General features: G+C 40.6%; 1 protein-coding gene across 8 annotated transcripts in view; it reads right to left on the bottom strand.

The window, feature by feature from the left end:
• Stag1 (stromal antigen 1) overlaps nucleotides 1–24,615 on the bottom strand; it is a 360,836-nt gene that overhangs the window by 297,306 nt on the left and 38,915 nt on the right. For 5 of the 8 annotated variants that reach the window (NM_001357265.1, NM_009282.4, XM_006510925.2 and 2 more), the window contains exon 1: nucleotides 17,443–17,791. The exons of 1 other annotated variant lie outside the window; for it this stretch is intronic. The gene's annotated coding sequence lies outside the window, so the exon portion shown is untranslated. Of the gene's footprint in view, nucleotides 1–17,442; nucleotides 24,245–24,615 lie in introns of those variants that run through there. 2 more of the 8 variants (XM_006510923.3, XM_030244173.1) reach the window with 2 other exon arrangements.

The raw sequence follows: 24,615 nt of genomic DNA, 5'->3' as shown, positions 1-24,615 counted from the left end.
CCAATTAAATGCTTTCTTCTATAAATTGTCATGGTCATGGAGTTCTTCACAGCAATAGAAAAGTAAAATTTGAGGCCAGCTGAGACTACATGTTGCGAGTCAGTTTCAAAACAAAAAACAAAAAATATGTTTTTTTCTTAATTTATTTATTTATTTTATGTTTGTGAATACACTGTCGCAGTCTTCAGACACACCAGAAGAGGACATCGGATCCCCATTACAGATGGTTGTGAGACACCATGTGGTTGCTGGGAATTGAACTCAGGACCTCTGGAAGAATAGTCAATGCTCTTAACCACTGAGCCATCTCCCCAGCCCTATATTTCTTAACTTTAACAGTAAATAACTTTTGCTGTTAAAGGAGAAAAATTAGAAGAGGAAATAATAACACACTTGATGACAGCAACCATGATCCAATTACTAAGGACAGATAAGAAACCACAAGAAAACTAAAGACTAATACTCCTTGAATATGAAAGCAAAAACTCAAGGAAATATAAACAAACCAAAAACACATGCACATTAAAAAAATTACATGCTGGGCATGGGAACACATTACTACAATCCCAGCACTCAATAAGCAGAGGAATTTCAAATGGAGGTCAAGATAGTCTAAATAAATAAAGCAAATTCCATGTAAGTCAGCCAGGGTTACAGAGTAAGACCCTGTCTCAAAATAAACTGTACACCAAGACCGTGTAAGAGTATCCTAGAAATGCAAAAACAGTTCACTGTAAGAGTATCAATACCACATTAACTGAATGAAGATGCGACATGATCAACTCAATAGGCAAGCATGAAAAAGCACTTGGGCAAGTTAACACTTTTTTTTTAATAAGGAGGCACAGAAAGCCAACAGTAACAATAGTTAATGGATACCTGCCTTTGACCCCAGCACTAGGGAAGAAGAGGCAAGCAGATCTCTGTATAAGTTTGAGGCCTGGTCTACACAGAAAGTTCTAGGCCAACTAGGACAATATAGTTGAGACCCTGTCTCAAAAATAAAACAAAAAATCATATTCAACAGTAAACAACTAAAACCTATTTTCTAAAAAAATCAATAAAACACTGGCACTATTTTCAATAATCCTACTTGGCAGCATAGTAGAAATTCTTAATATACAACTGTGAACAGGAAGATGTTTACCTCTACTTGTTGAAGATATGATTCCAAAGAATTCACAAAAATAAAGCAAGAAAAAAATGGCAATAAGCAAATAATCAAATTGGAAATAGCTACAGGATACAAGACCAAAAAAACAAACAACAACAACAAAAAAAAAACTATTGAACTTCATTATACAAAAAATAATCCCAAAAGTAAATTAATTAAACAATTTCACTTAAACACCATCCAAAAATTATAAAGTACTAAAAAGAGAACAAAACATGACTACACCAAGTCTCAGTAACGAAGGTTCAGAGAACGAAATAGCTAAAACTTGGAAATCGAAAACTTGACATACTGGCACATACCTGAAATTATAGCACTCAAATAGCAAAACAGAAAAATAATTTCAAGTTCAAAGCCAACCTGTACTGTACAGCAAAACCCAGCTAAGGAAAAGTCAGGAAAGAGGGAGGAAGAAGAACAAGAGAAGAGAAATGGGGAGAGAGAAAAATGGGGTAGGGGTGGAGGAGGAGACCAAATGCCCAACAGTTGATATATAAATTAACAAAATAAAATATTCCTAACCATAAAAAATACTGAGCTGGGCAGTGGTGGCACACACCTTTAACCCCAGCACTTGGGAGACAGAGGCAGGTGGATTTCTAAGTTTAAGGCCAGACTGGTCTACAGAGTGAGTTCCAGGACAGCCAGGGCCACACAGAGAAACCATCTTGGGGGGTGGGGAGAATGAATACATATACATATATAGATAGATACATATGTGTGTGTATATATATATATATATATATATATATATATATACATACATATATGTATATACACACACACATATTTATATCCCTATCTCAAAAAAGTAATGAAACAGTATAATATGAATAATCTTCAAACATTAAATGAAAAAGGACAAAAAGAAAGAAAGACTATATTATATGATGTCAATTATGAAAAAGGCCAAGCAACTATGTAGGAACAGACTAGTATTTGTTTGGGAGCAGGAGCAGAAATTAGAACTGACTACAGATGACTTTTCTTTCACGGATGATAAAATTTTCCATTTAAAATTAGATAGTGGTGGTGTTCATAATTTTCTAAATTATTATAACTAAGAATCACTAAGCTATAAACTTAAAGCAAGATAACTGTATACTACATAAAGTATACCTCAGTATTTCTCAAAAAGAAAGGCAAGAGGTAAGAAAGATCAGGACTACCGTCTATTTCCAAAGCAAAGATGTACTAGAAGTACTGGGAATAATTTATCTCTCTCAACTCTACAAGAATAAATTGAATCCACATATGAAGCAGTACACAGGACACATAGTTAAGGCTCTTTTAAAATTGAAGTCAACACTGAAAAGTAAAAATGTGAGGAACCAAACATAAAAGGATAAATGAGCTCTAGAATGGAGTAAGTAAATATACAAAATCCAAAAAAAGTAACATGAGAACCAGGGTGGAGATCTTATTTGTGACTATTTGAAGCTAAAATCAAATCAAATGAATGAGGAGGGGTGCTTAAATAAACTTAGCATTGTATCTCCCGTACTGTCCCTGGAGAGTGCCCTGACCCAGATCTGCTGCTGTGCAGATAGATGTATCAATGTACTTGGGGTATAATGATTTTGACATTGCTGAGACCATTCCAGGTTTACCAATCAATCTTCAGATTATAATCTGCTTTTGATATAGATAGGTCTCTATACCAAAAACCAACAACAAAGGCACTTACTGGTTGAGCACAAGCAGTCCATGTGTAAGTTACTTTCTCAATGTAAATCAGTAAACTCACACCCTATCATACACTCCAGACTTGAGTCATCTAGGCCTTAGATATCTAGGTGTAAATTATAATTTAATTCCTATGCTTATCAATTCTGAGAAACAATTCTGGCAGTGTTCTTCATACTAAGAACTGACAGTCTTCCCTAGAGACACTTTCTGCCTCACGCACACCTCTAAAAACTTCCTGTTTTACTAACTGAATAAATGCTGAGAAATCTGCATGCACCGATGTATTCCCAAAAGAAAATAGACCATATTAGTGTTTATAGAACACTGTTTTATTAGCTAGTCATTTACTAGCCAACGTCCTTGAATGAAGAGGACAGACATACTCATTCCCAATACAAGAGAGGCAGTGAGGTCAAAGTGATGTACAATAGAACATACTGCTAATCAAAATACTAATCTGGATTACAGTCCAAGTCACCAGAATAAAAATCCATTCATTTTTATCTTAAGCAGAATAAGTATGCATGATAGGTTAAATGATTAAGATGAAGGAAGTTTACTTTTCCACCCTTAGGTAAGCCAGTATTCTCTTCACTCACATAAGCAATCTTTACCAAAAAAAACTAATAAATAACAAACCACATGGACAGGAGGTAGTGGCACACGCCTTTGAAACCAGAATCTGGGAGGCAAAGGCAGGCAGATCTCTGTGCGTTTGTGGCTAGCCTGGTCTATAGAGAAAAAGAGTTCCAGGACAGCCAGGATTACACAGAGAAAACCTATCTTTAAATAAAAGAAAGAAAACCAAAATATATATACATAATAATAGTAATAAGCCATATAGAAAAGGAACCAAAATAGACTGCAATAGGCAGAAATGCTCAAAAATTCGGAAGTAGAAAAAAACAGAACATCTATTAAAAAAAAAATACTAAAAGAAGCCCTAAGAAAACCAAATTTAAAATTAAACAGCCTAAGATGCATGAGTTTTTTGAAAAGCAGTAAGTGATTTATGGGATTATGAAAAAAGCCAAAAGTAGAAACTCTGATAGTTTGTTAGAAATACATACAAAAGAGTATCCTATTAGATGCTAAAGCAGTACAAAGACAGAAAAAACTACAACATAAACAGGTGAAATATCTATAAGTACCAAGTGGCCGATGTGACAAACTGTAGACTATAAAAGTTTATCTTCTTTTTTATCTATTAATAGCAACTCATATTCAGTAAAATAAGGTCAGAACAGGGCTGGGAAGATGGCTCAATGGCTGAAAGCATTTGCCATGTAAGTATGATAACCTGAGTTCAGATTCACGGAAACAAAGTTTAAAATGTCACACAGTAGTGCATACAAAGATACATGTACACACACACACACACACACACACACACACACACCTTGCACTCCTAGTTAAATTGGAAGAAGAGAGACATAACACTCTCACTCCTCCACAGCTCATGGGCCACCAACCTGCTGGAGTATATGGTATAATAGCAAACAGGAAGCGAATCCCTGACTCAAGCAAAATGGAAGGTTAAGAATCTGAGGTAGCCCTGACCTCCACACAAGCACCTTACGTAGTACACACCCTCATACACAAACACACAAAAATAAATAACTGTTTAGAAGTCAGAACCCCCCATTCCAGTTATTTCCCTTAGTGTGTCATTATAGGATAGCACTACAATTAACTATTAGCCAGAAACACTTCTTGTGATGGTTAATCTCAACTGTCAATCCACTCAGAAAGAAATGTCACTTCCATTTGTAAAGTCAACATTTAGACCAGCCTGTCAGGATGTTTCCAGAGATGATAACCCTAAAGGGGAAGGACAAGCCTAGAATACGAGCAGTACTATCCCATAAATGGGAAAGGGGATGTAAAGGGGGGGGGGGGGCGCGAAAGTCAAGATATACAAGCATTCATTTCTCCCCGCCCACCACTCCACCAGAACAGTCTAATCCCTAAAATCATGAACTGACCTAAACCTTTCTTCCCTTTCATTGTTTTTACCGTATTCTGTCAATACCTCTCTATTAACAGACCTATCTCCACAACTCTTACAACATCAGTACAGTTTTTCACTGTTGGCTCTTGTCATCATCACAACTGTCCATGGCACTGTAGCTACCACCAGATTACTTAACCTACCTTCCCTCTGTTCATATTCCATCTCCTTGCCTATCGCAATATTCACACAGGAGTAAAACAAGGATTCTCAGCCTTAGCTTTATAGCTGTTTTTGAGCAATCAACTATTACAGGAAACTATTCCGGCTATTAAAAATCTCTAGTAACAGCACTGATCTCTACCCTCTGATGACAGTAACACACACTATCTCATCAAGCTTTATTCACCAATATTATCTGCAGACATTACTAATTGTGCTCTAGGAAGCAAAATCAAGAAAATGAGGAAAATTTTTATTTTTCTTGTTTTTGTTTGGATGGTTTGTTATTATTGTCTGTGCTAGTGCAAGGGATCAAACCTAGGGTCCAGGCATGCTAAGCAAATATTGTGTAGCCTCAGACTCCAGAAATATTTTTAAGTATTCCTCTGCTTAAAACTCTCCCACAGCTTTTGATTTTTACAACAAAATTCAAACTCAAAGACCTATTTCAAATACACCTTACCCAATCTAAATTCTACCACACCAACCTCATGTGATACCATTACATTCTTTCTGTGTGTTCTCCCCACCATAACTACAGGTTTCTCCTAATTCCTGGCATACCACAATTGTTTTTGCTACAGAATTTGGTTTTTGTTCTTTTCTGTGCCTCTGTTCTTCTTGCTTAGGTTCTGTGACTATCTCTACTTAACTTCTCATTCTCATATATGACTTTCCTTATTATCATCACAATACCTCATTTATTCCCCAGGAGGAATCACGGTAATTCCTGTGATTTGTCAGCCTGATTTTCCAGTATATAGCTTAAGTTAAATGAACAAATCTATAATGTGGAAAATTCTTTAAGTGATAGCTGAGTTTGCATCAGTGATAACCTCAGCTTCACCATCATCTCATTCCCACCTAGATGTATCATTTCCCTCTTGAAATAGAGGGGAGAAAAGAAAAAGGAAGCGCTTAATGAAGCACCCACCTGTAAACTAATTCTCTGAATGGTGATATACAAACTAAGTAACATATAATCTATTTAAATCACTTGACACAATAGTCTATAAATAATGGCTATGTGTTTAAAGGCCCAAGCACAATGCCTGTAATAGATATTTGGAAAGGATGTTCTTGCTCTTTAAAAAAAAAAGAAAAGAAAAGAAAATCTCCTTTTATCACCACTTGACCTGAACAAAATAATTCTCAAAGTGGAACTTTTGGAAGTTCACAACCCTAAAATTCATGTAAATACCAGGCAGGTGTGGTAGCAATTTGTAGTCACAACATTCAGGAGGCAGGAATAATGGAGTCAAAGCTAGCTAACTAGACTAGCTGGAATTAGAAGCTCCAGGTTCAGAGAGACCCAGTCTCAATAAATAAAGTGGAGAGCAATTAAGACACAATTGTCTGTATCAGGCCTTCAAACATACATGCACAAACCCACACACACGCAAACACACAAACACCATCACTCAGACATATAAACACAGATGTGCTGTTAAGTACATTCTTTTGGATTCTTTACACTATGGTTAGTAAGTATTATCCTTGACAGCACATTCACAAAATCAGGGCTTTGGTTCACATGCCTAATGAGATGATGCTATCTTCTCCCCTCATATTTTACAAAGTGCTAAGAAAAAAAAGCTCTAAATACAATGTGCTTAATTTTAATAACCTTAATAAGTAACAGAGAGCTTAGGTTTCTGTTTTACTTAACAGCTAAAAAAAAGCGAGTAAAGAAAGCAAATTTTACAGCCATATCTAATATGAAAAAAAGAATAGATTTTTTTGTTTCCTATGTAGTCTAGAGCAAGCTGTCCATTCAATTCTTTGTGACTGACGCCATGAAATATAATTATCACTACATTACAAACACAACCTTGCGCCAGTGAATGTTTCTCTGACATAATGAACATTAGGCTGGGAATGAAGCCAGGTCTTTCACTTTACCATGTCAGGCAGCTCACACCCACCTATTGACTCCACCTCTAGAGGCTCCAACACCTCTGGCCTCCTGAGACACCTGCACTCACCTGTGCATTGTATTACACACACACACTGAAAATAAATCTTTTTAAGTGGAAAAACCGTATTTCTTCTATGCAATTTTCAGATATATGAGAATGTGAGTTATTCCAATAAGCAGCTGGAAAATGTATACAGCAATGTCACAATTAGGCCTTTGAAAACTAAAGACATCCAAAAAGCTTCATTTCCTAATTTAGAATTTATTTTATGATTATTTCAAAGAGATTTAATAAGAATGCCATCTTGTCCAAAAAACTAATCAGAAATAAGCTGATGCCCAAAGAAGAAATGATTCAAAAACATATAGCTAGCCAAAGATACAGATGTAGTTAAAAATCAGATCTCAAGCTAGGGTGAAACTCAGTCATGAGCATTCATGCAAAAAAGTCTGGTCTTCAATGCCCAGATTTTTTAAAAAATAAGTTTTTGTTTTTACTTTTTAATCAGATCTCAGGTTGTGGTGGTTAGAATACGCATGGCCCAGGGAGTGGCACTATTAGGAGGTGTGCCCTTTTTTAGAGTAGGTGTAGCCTTGTTGGAGGAAGTGTGTCACTGTGGGAGTGGGTTTTGAGACTCTTCTCCTAGCCATGTGGAAAACAGTCTTCTTGTTTGTCTTTGATCAAGCTGTAGAACTCTCAGCTTCTCCTACACCATGCCCTCCTGGGCACTGCCATGCTCCCACCTTGGTGATAATGGACTGAACCTCTGAAACTGTAAGCCAGCCCTAATTAAATGTTGTCCTTATAAGAGTTGTCTTGGCCAAACCCAGACACCCAGACACTATTGTGGATGCCAACAAGAGCTTGCTAACAGGAGCCTGATATAGCTGTCTCCTGAGAGGCTCTGCCAATGCCTGACAAATACAGAAGTAGATGCTCATAGCATTGGACGGAGCACAGAGTCTCCAATGAAGGAGCTAGAGAAAGTATCCAAGGAACTGAAGGGGTTTGCAGCTCCACAGTGGAACAACAATATGAACTAACCAGTACCCCTAGAGCTCCCAGGGACTAAACCACCAACCAAAGAAAACACATGGTGGGACTCATGGCTCTAGCTGCATATGTAGCAGAGGATGGCCTAGTTGGTCATCAATGGGAGACCCTAGGTCCTGTGAAGGTTCTATGCCCCAGTATAGGGGAATGCCAGGTCCAGGAAGCAAGAGCGGGTGGGTTGGTGAGCAGGGGGGAGGGGGAAGGGGAGAGGGGGTTTCCGGAGGGAAACCAGGAAAGGGGATAACATTTGAAATGTAAATAAAGAAAATATCAAATAAAATAATAAAATAAAATAAAAAAGATTTGTCTTGGTCATGATGTCTATTCATATCAGTAAAACCCAAAGACAGAGATCTTGCACTTTTTTTTTTTTTTTTTTTTTTTTGGCTTTTCAAGACAGGGTTTCTCTGTGTAGCCCTGGCTGTCCTGGAACTCACTCTGTAGACAAGGCTGGCCTCAAACTCAGAAATCCACCTGCATCTGCCTCCAAAGTGCTGGAATTAAAGGCATGTGCCACCACTGCCCGGCAGTCTTGCACTATTTTACACCATACTGTCTATATATTTATGAAATATATAGTATTTCCACTTTATAAAAATATCTTAGCCAGGCAGCAACAAAAAAATCTTAAATATTAGTAACTTAAAATGAAACCAGGTAACCACAACTTCGTTTTCTATATCCATTTTTTAAAGAAGGAAAAAACAGTCAGCTATCATATTTGATCTACAAACTAAGTCTTAGAGGAAATTTATAAAATTTGGTACTCTTGGTAAAGATTTACTCCTACTCCTTTTATTTACAGAATTATACATACAAAGCCTAAGATTCATAAATAATCTTGAAGGAAGGCATCAAATGTATTAAAGGTAAAAAAATCATTACAATGTGGCTAGGCATGATAGTGCACACCAGTGATTCCAGCACTGGTAGACTGTAGTACAAATTCAAGACTAGTTTTGTCTAAATATGGCAATCTAGACCAGCCAAAGTTACATGACTAGACAGACAGTCTAAAAACCTGGGCAGCAGGGAGCACTACTGTGTCTTGCCTTGATGCTGTGCCTATCTAAAGAAAAAGGGCTCCATTTCTAACGTGTGTTTAATAATTGCAGGAAACACTGCTTATTGACTTTTATCTTTCCACTCACCCTCGGATCATCCTTATTAGTTTTATCGATGCCTTTCTCTATATGAGCTAAAATTATTTGATTTTCAGAAAACTATCCTTATCATTTCATCTAGAGTATCATTTATTCACTTTTTAAGATTGATGTTCTTTGGATCTGCATACAAGACAATATAGTCTAATGGTTAAATATTAGAGTACAGAATACTCGTTTTTATTTCACAGAATATTGTGCAGTTCCTATTTTCATAAAAAATCTAAATTAATGAATTTGTCCAAGTTTATATAGCAAGAAGGGGATGAAGTTTAAATTTAGCACAGTGATTCTAGCATTACAAACTCAACAGTGACTGTCTAGGCAACATCATATGACGATGCTTCCTTCGACTATGAATGGCCATGAGGGGTATTTGGCTTTTGGTCAGTGTTATTCTCTCCACTCCACTCTCATTTACCAAGAAGAGGCATCACTATAGATGCAGCCAGGCTGGCTTCAAACTCTTGATCCTCCTGCCTCAGCCTCCTAAATACTGTGATTACAGACTTTTCACATCATGCCTGGTGTGGTGTGTTTTAATTTAAATACGCAGTTCATGAGAAGTACCTGCTTCTCTAATTCAGATTACTAGACTAAAACAAGGTAATGCGAATCTTCTGCTACTATCATGTGCAAAAGGGGGGTTCAGAAATATGAAGCAAATGTTGATTTCTCTGGCTACTGCTCTAATGCATTCATTCTTCATCTCTAACTTGAAAGTCTCTAGGCTTCTACCAGCAGCTAACTTCATAGCCTATAAGCAGAGTAAACATCAAATGTTTTATTCTTTTTAGCAGATATTAGCAAATAATCCTTTTTTTTTTTTTTTCTTTTTTTTTTTTTTTTTTGAGAAAAGGTTTCTTGTAGCCCAGGTTGACCTTGAAATTCTGACCCTCCCTGTCTCTAGGTTACAGGAACATACTACTACACTCTACTTATATTCTACTGAGGATCAATCTCAGGGCTTCTTGCAAGTTATATAGGTACTCTACAAACTGGCCAACATCCCTGGTCTTCACCTTACTATCATTAAAAACTTCCACTTTAAGGAAAGGAAAGGAAAGGAAAGGAAAGGAAAGGAAAGGAAAGGAAAGGAAAGGAAAGGAAGAGAGAGAAAGAGAGAGAGAGAGAGAGAGAGAGAGAGAGAGAGAGAGAGAGAGAGAGAGAAAGGAAAAGGAAAAGAAAAAGAAAAAGAAAAAGAAAAAGAAAAAGAAAAAGAAAAAGAAAAAGAAAAAGAAAAAGAAAAAGAAAAGAAAAAGAAAAAGAAAAAGAAAAAGAAAAAGAAAAAGAAAAAGAAAAAGAAAAAGCCAGACATGGTGTCACATACCTTTAATTCTAGCCCTGGGGAGGCAGAGACAGAAGATTTTTGTGTGTTTGAGGCCAGCCTGGTCTACAAAGGAAGTTTCAAGACAGCTAGGGCTCTGTTACAGAGAAATCCTGTCTGAACAAACCAAAAGGGAAAAAAAATTTTTTTTCACTTTCATATTCAGGATAGGCAAAAAATTAAAAATAAAACAGGAGAAATAACCAAACACACTTGTAATCACAGCACTTGGATGGTAGAGACATGAGGATCAAGGAGTTGAAGGCCAGTCTTCACTAACAAAACTAAAAAGAATAGAACAAACAAAACAAAACAGTATTTTCTAATCACCATTTGACCATTTCTATAAAATAGTCATAAATGCATATTTTTTAACTGTGAGAGATAAAGTTCTTAATAAAGTCAAAAACTTTAAGTTCACATATATTAAAATCCTTAGTCTCAAAGTGAAGTTAAGCTAGAAATCAGGAACAATAAGACATCTAAAGTAATCCCACATATAAAAATTGGGGAAAAATTAGATAATATACTTTTAAATAAGCCACAGGTAATCAAATTGAAAGATATCAATTCAAATCAAGATGTTATTTTGAACTAAATAATGGTAAAACACTTTAACTTTAAATGATTTATTAACAAGAAAATACAGGCCAGAAAGGGTGGCTGGTATCTATAATTGAAACAATCAGGAGGCTAAGACAGGAGGATTATCAAGAGCTCAAGCCCAGCCTAGACTACAGAGAGAATATCTCAAAAAAGAAAATGAAAAGAATAAGCAAAAGAGAAATCTCTAAAATCTTTGACTTAAAACTTTACATAAGAAGGGGGGAGGATCATAAAGAATAGGAATCAATTGTCCTCACTGGGTTCTCTATTGCTATGATCAAACAATGACCAAAAGCAATTTAAAGGAAGAAAGGGTTTATTTTAGCTTATAGGTTATAGTCCATTATTGGGAAAAGCCAAGGCAGAAGGAAACTCAAATTAGAAGCTTGAAGCAGAAACCCAACAAAAGAGCAATGCTTACTGGCTTGCTCCCCATGATTTGTTCAGGACCACCTGCCCAGGGATGGCCCCATCAATCACTAATCCATAAAATGCCCCACAAATATGCCAACATGCCCACCTGATAGAGTCAATTCTTCAACTGAGGTTCCCTCTCCTCAGGTGACAAAGTCTGTGTCAAGCTGACAAAAAAAAAACTAAGTGGCACACAAATGCAATAGAAAAAGACAATAAAAAAAAATTGTGAGGTTGTTTTGGAAAGATAAACTGAACCATTAGATTGGTCAAGATTAAAAGAACACACTAATGATATAAAAATACACTGATGTTTTAAGAAACCATTTTAATTTGTCTCCCAAATATCTTTCCACAACCAAGTATAACCCAGTACTCAGAAGGCTGAGACAGGAAGATTCCAAGTTTGAGACCAGTCTGAGATATGCAATATGATACTATCCCCTTCAGTAAACAGGAATACTTCCTACTTTTTTTGAGGCCATCATCCTAATTAAAAAAAAAAAAAAAAAAAAAAACACCTATCACAAAGGCTTTATAAAAGGCCTACAAAGAAAGATGAAAAAGATTCTAGAACATCTAACAAAGTATTAGGAGAGGGAAAAATTATTTTTACCAAGTTGGCTTTTTAACTTTTGAAAAGCACATGTATTTATCTGTTCTAAAGTGTCATTGAAGGAAACATTTTCTAAAGTTTGGCTGCTGCAAATAAAAGTATTATAGACATTTTGTTCATTTATCTTCATAAACAAGAATTTCCATTACCGGGGGCTAGAGAGATAGCACAGTGGTTATGAGCACTGACTGCTTTTTCCAGAGGACCCAAGTTCGATTCCCAGCACTCACATGGGTCTTACAACCATCTGTAACTCCAATTCCAGGGGATCCTATGCTCTCTTCTGGTGGGCACTGTACACTCATGGTGCACAGACTTCCACAAAGGCACAACACACATAAACCAAATCTAAGTTAAATAATAAGACATTTTAAAGCCAGGCATGGTGTCTGGTGCACACCTTTAGGCCCAGCACCTCGGAGGCAGAAACAAGCAGAACTCTTGAGTTTGGAGTCAGCCTGGTCTACATATTGAGTTCTAGAATAACCAGAACTACGTAAGAGAACGACTGGGTCTTTGAAAAAAGAAATCAAAACGTCAAAAACCAAAAAATAATTTCCCTCATCTAGACTATAAAGGTTTAAAGCAGATGTACTTCCAATGTAGTAGTTAAAAAAACAAACTTTATATATTCACTATTACCAATTTAAGCTCTATCCAGAAGTGGTAATGTAAGGCCATGGTGATACACGCCTGTAGCACTAGTACACAGGAGGCTGAAGCAAGAAGATAATGGGTTATTATTAAGCCACCTTCAGTTACAGAGTTTATAGCCAGCCTGAACTACATAGTAAGACCCTGGCTCAAAAAAAAATTTTAAGAGATCTAATTATTTGTAATTGTTCTGCCTGTGTGTGTCAGTGTGTCACATGTATACAGTACCCAACAGAAGACAGAAGAGGGTGGTGCATCCCCTAAAACTGGAATTACAAACAACTGTGAGCTGCCATGTGGGTGGGAACAGAATGTGGGCCCTCTGGGAAAGCAGCCAGTGCACTTAACTACTGAGCCATCTCTCCAGCCCCCAAGAATTTTTTATCGTAGTTTCAACTATTTCATTGGCATATGGCATTATCAGAATTTTTCATGTTTTTCAGTTTGATTGAAGTAAGTTGGTTCCTTATACTTTCTACTTTGCACTTTCCTGATTACAATCCAACCCAAACTACTGTGAGTCAGACCACAATGTTAGGTTGTAACCCGCATTCTCAATAAAGTAGAAAATAAAGTGTTCCTCACAAAGGTTAGATATTACTTCATAATAAGCAGCTACTATTTCCATTATTCCATTATAGTATTACATATATATCTGTACTGTTAAAATGTAAATTTTTTTAACTGTTAGCATCTAGAAAGATTAAAAAAGGTATGTTTAATTATAGTAAAACTCCACAGTATCAGTTGTGCAACTCACTGGCTCACCATTTCCAACACAGCACAAAAAAATATGCTCTATAAAGCAGGCAGAACTTCCCCAACACTGAATGGAGAAAAGTAAAAGGCTGGACTGAGCAGTAGCTGACCATAGTCTGTACATGTCTGTAATGCCAGCACTCTGATTCAGGTTGAAATCTCTAGCCCAGCCTAGGTTAAATCACTAAGCCGAAGGCCAACTTGGAAAAACTCAACAAGGCTTCACCTGAAGAAAAAAAGAAATTAAATTTTAAAAAAATAGGGAAGGGGCCTGTGAGATGGCTCAGTAGGTAAAGATGAGCTAAATTCAATGCCCAGACCCCACATGCTGGAAGGAACTAAATCTCCAAAGGTGTCCTCTTACTTTCATGTGCATAACGTGGAACACCCACCCACACACACACAATAAATAAAACTTACATTTCTAAAATAAACAACAAATCTAACAGGGAGGCAGGACTTGAGATAGCCTTCAAATACTGACTGGTAAAGACAGCCACTGAAGAGTTCATGTAGAACCTAGATGGTTCAGCAGGTAAAGGAATTTGCCACCAATTCCCACAATCTAGCAAGCCCCAGGAAGCCCAATTACTGAGGGAGGTGGGGAGGGAGGGGAACTTAAAAACCGGGGGGGGGGGGGGACACACAACCCCTAGGGAAGAACTTAGGGGTGGTACAGCCCAGCTCAAGTTGGATCCTGTATTGTAACTACCAAATGAGAGAAAACTCAACTCCTTCTCTAGAGACAAAACCCTACCTACTACATTAAGAATCATTCCATTCTGCAGCTTATACAAGAGCATTTTGTGTATGTTTCACAATGAAACCCTATGCCCCACCCAAAGGATTGGGAGGTGGGCAGGGGGTGCAAGACTCAGCAGATGGCAACTGTTGACAATCTTGAAAATCTTAAATTTAATCCCAAATCACACATGTTAGAATCAAATCCTTTAAGTTATCTACTGACCTTCATATGAGCAGCATGTTCACAAGTTATTAAAAAAAATTGTAATAAAAATAAAATTTAAAGATGGCAGAGTGGCATGGCTATAATCCCAACATTTGATTGACAGAGGAAGGAGAATCAGGAGTTCAAGGCCAGCCTGGGATACATAGCACCCTGTCTTACTCAAAAATGAAAATAGGGCCAGAGAATGTAGCTATTACAACATATGCCAGACCCTGGGTTCATACCTAGTAGTGCAAAAGACTGATTAAAACTGAGAGGAAGAGGAAGGGAGAACAGAAAGGGTGGGGAAGGTCACTGTCTTCGCTGTGTCTTTTCCTTATGTTCAGATTCTAACAGGGTAAATGTGAAGAGGCTTCTCTCGCCATCAGAAGTAAATAAATGATGATCACACTACCTTTTCCTTGAGAGTGGGAGAGATTATGTAAATATTCCAGGATAACTTTCCTATGATTAGACCAGAGAGGGAAAAGGGTATTTTTGTATGTGTAATTAATGTCCCTATAGATAACTGAAATTACATAAAAGATTATCTGGGTGGGCCTGACATAATCAGGTTAACTTCTGAAAGAGATCTTAAAATCTACAGGAATTAGAGACAGAAGTCAGAGACACTGATTCCTATAGTAGCCATTTTGTAAACTGCTGCCTATTAAGACCATATGTCAAAAATAAATAAATATAATAATAATTACAGATTTTGGCCAAAAGCTAACAAAGACACATAAGTCTCCCATAGCACTGAGATTATTAAGATATATCTATCCATCTATAATCAAGCAAGGAAAACAGATTATAACTAGAAATTTTTAAGTTTTAGCTAAAAAAGGTTTTCAATGTGTAAAAGAACCATTGGCTTACCTCAACTTTAGAAATGAGGAAGGTAAGATTTAAATAGTTAAAAAGTAAAACCAAGACCTCAAACCTAGGAGATGTCTCAAAGTTCAGTTCAAGGTTCTCACTCGTCCCTGCAACACAGCTTGAGTTTTTAAAAGAACCTTTCAAAGCCAAGAGTGGCAGTAATCCCAGCATTTGAAAGTATGAAACAGAAGAATCGCTATAAATTCAAGGCCATCTTGAACTACATACCAAGATCCTTTCTGAAGAAAAAAACAAAACAAAACACAAAAGAGCCATTCAGTAATTGGCTGGCCTGGCACCCACCTATAATCTCAGATCTCCATAAGCTGAAGAAAAGAACTGCCACCTTAGACTGTGTACATAGTGATTTCAAGGCCAGCCTGGGCTACACAACGAGATCATGTTGGTTGTGGAGGGGACAAGCACACAGTGATTGTATTAATCTCTTCAGAAACGACAATACTAGACCTCTATTTGTTTTGTTTTAAAGGCAGTATCTCATAAAACGTCCATGCTAATTTCAACGTATGATTCCCCTTGCCTCTGCCTTCTCAGTAAACAGAATTACAAGCATAGAACAATATGCAGAACTCCAAAGCACAGTTATAAAATGCAAAGAAAAAAAAAAAAAAAACACCTGTGGGGTTTCTCTTAGAAGTTTATTCGGGTAAAAAAAAAAAGTGTTACATTCCCCATAATTAAAAACAATGAAATATCATTCCTTGTTCTTTCAGTATTTCTAATTGTTAGCCTCGATTTATATACATTATAAGACCATCACCCATCATACAAGAACTCCCACTGTTCTGTACATTTCCATAAGAGCTTCACCATCAGAATTTGCTATCTATATATGAAAAAAAAAAAAAACCCACTGGGAAACCTAAAGGTAAAGTTACAAATTCCATTAAGTTACACATCGTACAACTTTATGCGGATTTTGGTACTTTCACAAACACTACTTTTGCTAGATGTAAAATATAGCTGTCTCTAAGCACAACCAGAAGAGAATAAACATGCCCCTCATGTTAACACCAACTTCAACAGCAAATAACTCGCTACCACAAACTGCACTATTTGGGGTCTATAGGGCTCCAAAACCACCCCAGAGCTTAACACTCCCAGGACACGACTGTCTGCAATGTGGAAAGAATCAGTAACAATCCTAACGTAGACAGAAGCGGGTGACGTGACAATCCGAAAACCAGAAAATGTTGTGGTCCCTACTACACACAAACAGCACTCGGTTCGGACCCCTCCAAGTCCAGCTCCCAGCACTCGGGTTTCCCAGCTCTTCATCCCGCCCCCCACCTTCAGGGAAGAGGAAAAACAACTTTTATTGGCCTCATCTCCCGGGGGATTGGGAAACTAGCGGGGCAGTGCTCCGGCCTGGACACGTTTCACCCGGAGCTCGGACGGCGGATAGCGGGAAAGCCAGGACTGCGACGTCCCGTCGGCCCAGGTCCTCAGCCCTACCCCACCCCAGCAAAGCAGGGGCCTGGGACAGCAGTCTGGGCTGAGCGACCCCCAGGACCCTCGACAGAAGCGAGCTCCTTGTCATGTGACGCCGCCGCCGCCAAAGCACCGCAGAAACGCAGGGCGGCGGAAGGCGTTCGCGCCAGCCCGCCTAGGCTGGCCCGGGCGCGGGCGAGTCCCGAGAGCCCGGGCGGGGGGGCGGAGGGCGGGCTTGGCGGCGGGCCCGAGCGCGCCACAAAGGCTTCCGCGCTACCGCCGCGGAGCCCGGGCGGGCGGGGGCACCGTTTTCGCGGCCCGCGGGGAGGGGTGGAGGGAAGCGGAGCGCCCGCCGCGCCCACAGCGGGTCCCGGACGCTCGGCCGCCCGCCTGCAGCCGCCGCGCCGCGCCGCGCACAGGCCCGCGCGGCCTCCCTCCCCCGCGCGGGGCCCGCGCCGGCCCGCCCGCCCGCCCGCCGCTCGCCGCTCGCGCTCCCAAGCTCTCGCCCGGCCTCCATCTTGGATCGGCGCTTCCAGCCCCCGCGCCGCTGCCGCCGCCGCCGCCGCATTTCCCCCTTTCCCGCCCCCCGCCGCCGCCGCCGCCGCCCGCGCTCACCTCAGCTGCCCATCCGGGCGCTGTCGGCCGTCGACCTAGTTTCCCCCCAAAAGTCTCCGGTGTGTTATTCCCGAGGTGGGGGGGTGGTTACGGGGTGGTCGCCGGGGGTTCGGGAGCGGGGGCCGCGCCTTCAACGGAGCTGCAATCCTAACCCGCCATCTGGTGGCATTTTCCACACGCCAATGGCGCCGCTGCAGACTCGGGTCCCGACCGCCCTCTGCTGGCCGCGCTGCTCACTGCTCCGCTGACAGGACGGGCCTGCCCGGAAAGGGGAGGGAGCTGAGGCGCGAGCAGGGGCCCTCGGACGGGGCCGCGCGCCATCGCTCGCCTCCGGGGGGCGCGCACGCGCAGCAGCGGCGCGGGAAACGTGGCCTTTTGCGTGGCTGCACCGCCCCCCTCTGCGAGGCTCCTGCTCCGCTCGGCCAATGGCGAGCCGCGGAGACGTCTGGACGAGGGCGCTGTGGACAGCTCCTGGGCCGCCCCAGGCGAGCGGAAGGACGGACTCCGCGGCGCCTGCGCGACCCGCTCGCTGGGTTGCCGCCCGCCATTTTTAGAGCTTCTCCAAGAGCCTGGAAGAAGTCCGCCCCCGGCTCTTCCGCCGAGGCCCCTCCCCGGCGGGGGCCGCGCTCCGCTCCCGCCCTGAGGCTGCCAGCCGCCCACACCCGCCCGTTATCGGGGTGAGCCGTGCCAACGCGCCCCCGAGCCCTGCTCCCTCCCCGGTTAGCGGGAGTCTCCAAGCTAGAATTGAACGCGCGGTTTATTATTATTGATGAGGCGCTTTTTCAGAACGAGGTTGAAAAGGTTTCGAGCACTGGGACGAACCCCCTGCCTGCCGCGGAGCTAAAAGGAAACAGTGACCGCTCCAGGCCGATTGGCGTCGTCCTGCCTCTGTAAAGCAGGTTCTCGCCGAGGTGCAAGCTTTGCATAAGGCGGCAGCATTGGCTAGTTAGTGAGAAAGGAGAAGCTACACGGTGAAGATAGACTCTGCGAGCAATCAGATTCTCCCACAGCCTAGGACTGCTTTCTGTGGTTCTCAAATGGACGTGCGAATAATGGAGCCTAGCCGAAAGGGAAATAGCCAGGCGTAGATCTTGACCCCTTCCTTCCCTGCTGCTCTCTACCTAAGCTGTCCTTGACCAAGGCTCTCCTAACCTTCCGCCTGCTTATTAACTCCGCACTACAAAAGTGAATTCTTGGTCTTGTAGGTCATCAGCCTCATTGCTGACTCAATTTTTTTTTATTGGCAGAGGCAGCTGCATTTTCAATATCTCCTTAGAAACGTTAAACTTGTTTATAGTCTTGAGGGCTGGCTAGCTAGCTAGTACCTCAATTGTCTCTGGAATGTATCCCAAAGGTTGCAAAGTGCGTTCCACATCACTGGAGGAACTTTGGTATGAATTCGTGACAGTCCTTTCAGCAAAGTATCTCGTTTACTAGCCTCTGATTGACTTCCTATTGTGTTCTCTGCAGAGCCTGTTTTTAGCTTGCCTTGTTAAAAGACGGTGCGGGCTCCAAGCCATAGTCATATGTAATTTAATCTATCGAATGTGTGGGACTCTGATAAAGAGCTGATATTCTATCAACATGTTTGTAGTCGTGATCTCAAAAAAATCTCACCTAGTTTAACCATCCCCCATTCCCTTCTCTCCCCAGTCCAGCCCTGCCTGAATGCCATTGCCTTTTTTTTTTCTAGAATAGCTTCAGTATTTTATCTTCTAGGTGCTTTCTGTTTTGTTTTGTTTTTTGTTTTGTTTTTTTTTTTTAGTTTCCATTTATCTTTAAAAACAATCAAGGCTGTTAACTCCCTCAACTTGCTGTACTATCACAATGTTCCTTACCCAGGCACATGTCTGAAGAGAATCACTGTGGGTGCTCTAGCCACAGCCTTGGGAGGCTAAGGCAGAAGGATTTGGAGAGAGACAATGAGACTTATCCAAGGAGAATGAGGGGACCAGGGGCAGTCATGTCCTTCACCAGGCCCCACCCACCCTTGAAAACATTTTAAGCTGCCTTTGAATCTGTACCTACATTGTTCCCTAGTCTTCTGATTGAGTTGCTAGCTCTGGGTTTTGTTTTGTTTTGATTTTTGTGTTTTAGATCCTACAGTCCAACCCTGAGTTCTCTGCTCCTTTTCTGCGTTGTTGCTCTTTAAAAGTCCCCAAATTACTTGTCGGTTCCCAGTTGTTCCTGAAGGAAGATACCGTACTTCCAGCTACTTTTCAGGTAGCTCCATCCAGCTCAACACTTAAAAATAATTCCTCTCTTACCCTAATATCTTAATAACTCTGTAATTTTAGCAGGTTTGGGGACTGCACTGTGACCTGTGAACCTAGACGGTTCTGAACAGGAATGTAACTTCAGGCAAATCCCAGCGCCTGCTTCCTCGGCTGTAAGATGTAAACAGCAGCAGTTCTCTCATAGGGTGGCTGTATGTATATATTGAGCTGCACATACATCGATGCTATCTGTATTATTGCATTGTTGCTTTTATCTTACAATGTCTTCAGATTTTTTTTACCCTCGCTCTGGAGATTGAAACCAGGACCTCACAAAGCATGGATTCAGCAATTGAATTACACCCCAGCCCAGCATTTATTTTTGTTGTTGGGGATTATGCATTTTCCATGTTAAGGATCAATCCTGAGACTTCTGCTGGATCATCATTTGTGTATGTGTGTGTGTGTGTGTGTGTGTGTGTGTATACAACTTGAGTTCACAACAGTCTAAATTTTATTTTGTTGCCACACATAATTGAACTGGTATGTATACATAATTATTTTAATTCCCAAAAGAAACTCTGAGCCTGATCCTATTGTCATTCAAATCTCTGCTTTTGTTCTCCAAAGGCTACTGTTGCCCTGGCTCTTTCCTCCCCACCTCTTCCCATTGTCTTACACCAGAATAATTGTAATAGGCTTTTCTTTCTTCCCTCTCTCTTTCTCTCTCTCCCTCTTCTCCCTTTTCCTCTATGCCCTCTCCTTTTTGAGATAGGGTTTCCGTCTGTAGCCCATGCTCGTTTCAAACTTTAAAAATCCCCTGCCCTAGCCTCATGAGAGCAGAGATTACAGGTGTATAATGCCACATTTTGTGACCATCTCGTAGACAGTCCTGACCCTTCTCTTTTTTTACCTAAAGAAAAACTTTGTTGTTCCCATGGCTCATATACATCTATAAACACATAATGGCATTCACAGAGTAATGGCTGACCTTGGTTGTCAGCCTGACTGCATCTGGAATCAACTAAAATCCCCTGTAGCCAGGCATTTCTTCACTTCATGGCTCAGGTGGGAAACCCATCCTAAATTGGGGCCATGCCTTCTAGTAGAAGCCTTTGCTTTGTGACTGCTTGCCCTCACTCTCTATGGCAAGATCATCCTGTTGCTAAGGCATTCCTTCGCAGTTATTAGAATGTCCTTCTTTGGGATTCCAACATAGACTGGATGCCAGTGGCTCTCCAGAAACCCTCTGGGACTCCACCACCAGATTGGGACAGCTGAGACACCCTGTCTCCTGGACTGAACAACTTGGATTCTTGCCCTTTCGCTCAGGAGACAGCCACTGTTCAGCTGCCCAGCTTCAACCTATAAGCCAATCAACGTGTGTGTGTGTGCGCGCACGAGCATTTAAAATCCCACCAGTGAATGTAGTTATCAGTTAAGATAAAGATATTGTAGCCATAATTTCAGTTACCATTATTTAGGTGTAACAAATAAGTTTATGCTCATTTCTGTACTCCTTGATCCTCTTAATCAATATAAGTTCTAGACTTCTGGGATGATGAGACAGCTCAGTAGTCAGCATCATGACCTAAATTCACTCTGTGAGACCCAGAAGTTAGGACTGTTTTTTCCAGACAGGGTTTCTCTGTGTAGTCCTGGCTGTCCAGGAACTCACTCTGTAGACCAGGCTGGCCTCCAACTCAGAAATTCGCCTGCCTCTGCCTCCCAAATGCTGGGATTAAAGGCATGCGCCACCACGCCCATCGAGAACTGACTTTTTTATGTCCTTTGACCTCCACATACATGTTATGGTGTAAAAGGAAGCATGGACATGATAAATATTTTTTAAAATCTATCTATTTTAAAAGTAATAACCCAAAAAGGCTAAAAATGTGGCTCAGTAGTAGAGCACTTGCTTAGCATACATAAGGACTGGGATTCCTAAACAACATACACACATGCGAGCGATCGCACTCTCACGCACACGCACTCGCGGTAAGCCAGTGAGCAGCACTCTTCCCTGGCCTCTATATGCTTCAGCTGCTGCCTCTGGGTCCTACCTCGAGCTCCTGCCCTAACTTCCTGGATGAAGGACTACAAACTGTAAAATGTAACAAACCCTTTTTCCTCCCAAGTTGTCTGTAGTCAGTTCTTTAGTCACAAAACTAGAAATCTTAAGACACAAGTTATGCCTTATTTTTTTTCTAATTGTCTCTTTCAAAAATTGTTAAAAAAAAAAAAAATAACCTGATCAGGTCTAACTACCCATGTGAGAAAAGCATATTCATTAATCCTCTGACTAGCGCTGGAAGGACTAGAGGTTCCATAACATGTTCGACTCTGTTGCAGGCTTACATGTTTCTGAGAAACATCAGCTCTTTCAAGATTCTTAAGATTCTAAATCTCTTGATATAGATTTTGAAAAGCTTTTCATTAGCAACTTCAAAACATAGAAATGATGGAAATATCAAAAATACTTTGCTTTTCAGAGACATGAGACCTGAATTACAATGAAACAATCAGAATACAAAAAAAAAAATTTACTTTCACACTGAAATGTGGAGAGAATGAACATTGCACAGGAGGTCTTCAATATAAAGTTAGTTCTATGATGACATGTCGCCTAGGCTTTTGGATAGACTTTCACATTTTCCTACAGATCTGCCAAATTCTAGAGACCTGACAGTGCACTAAACTTGGCATTTGTTTGCTAGCATACATAAGGACTGAGGTTCCATCCTCCGCAACACACACACAAGGCAAGCATTTGTTAACCAATGACACATGAGAACTAACTGTGATTATATAGACAGCATATTCCCTGCAAAACACTGAACTGACAGCTTCTTCTCTAAATATACCTTCTTCAAAAGAGCTTGGTCAGTCTTTTCCTCCCATATTTCTTCATAGCATAAACAATAAAAGTTGCATTTTTGCTTTGCTTATGATAATGACTTAACAATAATTATTCCTCCCTTCTCCCTTTACAGCTGCAGCTACTGACTAGACGCAAAGGGGATCTGTCATCTGATCACTCTTTCTCAATATTCACTTTAGTTACTGTTTTGTTTTTTGAAATGAGGTCTCTCTGTAGTCTTTGCTGTCCTGGAACTCAGTCTGTAGACCAGGCTGGCCTCAAACTCACAGAGATCCCCTCGCCTCTACCTCCTGAGTGCTGGGAATAAAAAAACAAAAACCTGTGCTACTACAATGCTTGGCTTCACACATCACTTATTTGTGTGTGTGTGTGTGTGTGTGTGTGTGTGTGTGTGTGTGTGTGTATGTGCCTGGTCCTCAGGAGGCCAAAAGAGAACATCAGATTCCCTAGAGTTTGAATGGTTGTGAACCACAGGAAGTTAATGGAAACAGAACCTGGGTCCTCTGACAGAACAGCCAGTGCTCTTAGCCACACAGCCTCTTTTAATCACCTAGAAGCCCAGTGTTGGGGATCATGAAAGTTCTCACTTTCTCCACTCCTTTTGTCCACTCAGGACATTTGTTATATTTTTAAAAATCATTTTCCTTTGTTTCTACTCTTGCAATTCATTACTGCTATCAACTTGTGGCAGTAATGGTTGTGCTGTCTGTCCACCCTACCAGTCCATGATTGGGTTAAATCATAATTTTACTGTCACTTGTTTTTAAAAGTCAAGCCACAAGTTTTGCTAAAGTGATGAATTCTGACCCAGCACCAATAACAAAAGGAATCCAAAATACCTTATCTTTTAGAATCGAAAACCGGTTATAGGCAAAAACTCTAAAAAGTAGAGAACAAAACTGCTCAAGACATGGGGAAAGTAGAAGAACATGGAAATGCACACCAATTCCAGCACTTGGGAGGCAGAGGACAGCTAGGCCTGTGCAGCAGGTTCCAGGTCAGCCAGGGCCACAGAGAGTCTCTGTCTCAAAAAACAAAACAAAACAAAACAACAAAAACACAGTAACAACAACAACAAAACCTACTGTAGCGGCTATTCCTGGTTGTCAACTTGACAATATTTGGAATGAACTACAATCCGGAATTGGAAGGCTCACCAGTGACCCTTATCTGGAGGCTTGGAGATCCTTATCTGGATCTTGGTTTGAAGATCTTGAGCCACAGTGGTTATGGATTCCAGAAGATTGAATTTAAGATTGAGTTTAAGGAACACACCTTTAATCTGGGCTACACCTTTTCATCTGGGATTAAAGGTGTGGTGGAACACACCTTTAATCTGAGCTACACCTTCTGCTGGAGACAATATAAGGACATTGGAAGAAGGGAGTCGAGCTCTAGCTCTTGCTCCTTCGCCTGCTTGCTGCGTGAGACTGAGTAACTGCTAGATCCTTGGACTTCCATTCACAGCTGCGACTGAACAATTGTTGGGAATTGGGCTGCCGACTGTAAGTCATCAATAAATTCCTTTACTATCTAGAGACTATCCATAAGTTCTGTGACTCTAGAGAACCCTGACTAATACACCTACTATGAAGGACAAGAATTATGCTCATTCCCATTGGTCCAATGTTTCATAGTTACATTAATTTTAGCTATTTTTGTTTTCTTTACAACTATAAATAAAACAATGCAAAACCCCAGATTTGAACTTGATATACGGTAGTTCTCCATTATTACCATCACTAGTCTTTTTCACCTAGCCACCCCTCTTGAATAGTTCAAGAATCCTTGTGTTTAACCATACATGGGTGCATAAAAAACAAAAACCTGTGCTACTACAATGCTTGGCTTCACACATCACTTATTTGTGTGTGTGTGTGTGTGTGTGTGTGTGTGTGTGTGTGTGTGTGTGTGTGTAAGGAGAGTGTGTCTCTATTATTTCTTTTCTTCTCCAGAGCCCATCTTCTTCAACTGTGGAGTATGAACCACATAATGGGTATCGAGTAACGGAGTGGGGAGATATGCATGCAAAATTTGACAACAGTAAAAGGTTTTCTAACACGTAAAGACCAACTA

The sequence above is a fragment of the Mus musculus genome, chromosome 9 (genome assembly GCF_000001635.26).
Source record: "Mus musculus strain C57BL/6J chromosome 9, GRCm38.p6 C57BL/6J".
Lineage (NCBI taxonomy): Eukaryota > Metazoa > Chordata > Mammalia > Rodentia > Muridae > Mus > Mus musculus.
Note: the sequence above shows the minus strand (reverse complement) of the source record. Positions and strands in the feature narration are given on the sequence as shown.